The sequence below is a fragment of the Arachis ipaensis genome, chromosome B04 (assembly GCF_000816755.2).
Source record: "Arachis ipaensis cultivar K30076 chromosome B04, Araip1.1, whole genome shotgun sequence".
Classification (NCBI taxonomy): domain Eukaryota; kingdom Viridiplantae; phylum Streptophyta; class Magnoliopsida; order Fabales; family Fabaceae; genus Arachis; species Arachis ipaensis.
This window is the reverse complement of record NC_029788.2, coordinates 127363948-127366731: the sequence shown is the minus strand read 5'-3', so window position 1 is coordinate 127366731 and position 2784 is coordinate 127363948.

Below are 2784 nucleotides of genomic sequence, written 5' to 3'. Positions count from 1 at the left end.
TTCGGAACACAATGCAAGAGCATAAAACCTAGCTCTGCTTTCTCTCTCTCTCCTAACCAAGATTAATCAAGTTTTCTAAATGTATTTGAGCCAATTTTTTCTTTTGAACCAAAGGCGATGTTTTGGTTTTGTATGGTAACAAATTCGTCGCAATACTGAACTTCATTTAAAAATTTGTTGTTGGCCAATAAATTACTACATGCATAAAATTTCGAAACCCTAACACTTAATAATACTAACTAGTGAGCTAACCATTAAACCAACTGTCGAATATCTCCAACTAGACATAAGACACTTAAGTAGCAAGATATCGAATCCGATCATATTTTGCCAAACTAGGTAGGAGTTGGGTACAATAAATCTCTCCCTAATCTTTTGTGGATTCAGTATAAATAATTGGGAAAACAATCTACCTTAGGTGATGTCATTTTTTTTCCTCCTAATCTTTATACTTTTTAGAGCTAACAACAAAAATATTTTATTTAAATTAATATAATTATTTATTTGATTAAATCAAAATAATAATTAAATAATTCTTTAGCAAAGATTAAAACACTCGTTAGTGTGTGACACCGTAGATTCAATACTAAACGAGTAATAAATTAGTCGTACTAAATTTATTAATCAGGGTTGGCGTCTAACAATACTCTTTAATGACTTAATAGTATGAAGAAATATATTTTTACTAAGAACTCGAGAAGAATAAAGTATAATTCATTCCATTTTTTCATCTCTTAGTTAGTCCTTAGGGTATGGTTTAATTGTCAAACTCTAACTTGTTATCATTATTGTAATAAACTGTGAATAATCTAAGAAGCTCATTTCTTCATTCATTCAATCTCTTTGGCCAAAATTTTATTTATCTCAGTCATTATAATCATAGAATTCAAACTTTTTATCGAGAATTGACGAATTTTTTATATATTTTTAATATAAAAATAATTTAATTACAAAATTAAAACTAAAATAATAGAAAGACCAATTAAAAAAATATATATAAAATTCTAATCGTAAACCTTTTAAATATTCCAGACCATCAAAATATTTCTACCAGTCAACAATTTGTTCTCTAACCCTAATTTACATCTTTTCCTACATTAAATATAACTCAGGTGTATCATGCATACATAGATTACAATTCCACCAACTTAACATTTCCATCCACAATTCTCATGATTTTTATGTGAGAAAAATAGATTCTTTATAATTTTAACTTTATAGAGTGGCAAAAAGGGCATAGTACCTCAATGAATTTTAAAATATCCAGTCTATAAAGTTTCTCCTTAATATTCAATCTTTAGATATAGAGAGGCCATGCAATTATCTCTGATCTAGGAGCTAGGGACAGTCTTTTTCATAATTTTGACACTTCTTCGAAAATGGAATTCACCATCTCCAAATTCTCCTTTCCTTGTACCTGTAAGGAAGATTGCTCACCGAATGCCTTTTATTAGGATCAAAGATCCAAAAGAAGCGTTGCATGGTCAATAATGTTCATTAATTCATCAACTTGTACATTTTCCTAATTTAGTAAGAATCTATTCCCCTTTAATAAGGATCACTTGGACTCACTTCCATTATTCCACACCACTCCCTATCTATAATACAAGAATTTTGTTGACTCCACAAATCACCATGGAAAAGTCTATTTAATTAGAGATGAACCAATCCAAGTGAGTCTTACATTCCTTAGTACGCAGGTCTTGCTTCTATACATGAATATCTCTTCATGGCACCTTGAAACACTCTTAGAAATTGGGGCGGGTAGGGGCGGATTTTTTCTCTGTCCGATCTAAATCCGACCCCGCCCTGCCCCTCCCAAGAACCTGCCCCGCTAAAAACTCGCCCCGAGCAGATAGGGACAGAGTGGGTACACGCAAGTTTAGATGGTATTGCCATCCCTACTTAAAAAATTGATTATTATCTACGGATTTATAAACAGATAAATTTTTAATTAACGACAAATTTTTTCTATTAATAAAAGTCGCGTCGAAAATTATTTATGGACAAATTTTTTCCATTTAAACATGCCTCTATACTTAAGTAATCATGTTATTAAAAAATCTCCACCATTATTTAAAAATCGAACAATGGATTATTCCTTATAGTTATTAGATCTCCTACCCCCAAAACTTTCATGTTCCTTGTCTATTTGGATGCGTTTTCTCATTTTATATAAAGAAATATTCTATTCAAAATTGCACTTTTTTTTAGTGAGAATTGTTTTTATAGTTTTATTATTTTGTCAATGACCCTTTTAGACATTTTGATTTTTGAATATGCTCATATAGTAGATCGGGAGACATGCACTTAAAAACTGATTTATTGAATATCAACTTGTTGGCGTTAGATAAGACACTCATTTTCCATTCCGCTAATCTCTCATTAACTTTTTCTATTATTGGTTTCCAAGTAGCTACACATAAGTGACAAAATTTTCTAATAGAAAGTGTGTTGGGATGTGGAACTAAGGAAAGATATAATGAAAGAAATGGATTTGGATTCTACGTTTCACATTGATTAAGAAAAACTCTTATTCAATTCTGTAAGTACTTTCTTACTTTATCATATATATTTATTGTAAAGAATCTTAACTCAAAGAACGTGTAGTGCATATGTTCTCCAAATTTAGAAGATTTATCAAAAAATAAAATAAAAAGAATGAAGAAAAGAAAGCAAATGTGAAAAAGAATTATAAACTTGATTCAAAACCTTGATCTCGTTATTTTTTATATGTTTGTATGATGATATGTTTTGAAAATAGATGAAGGGAAGAAAAAGTCT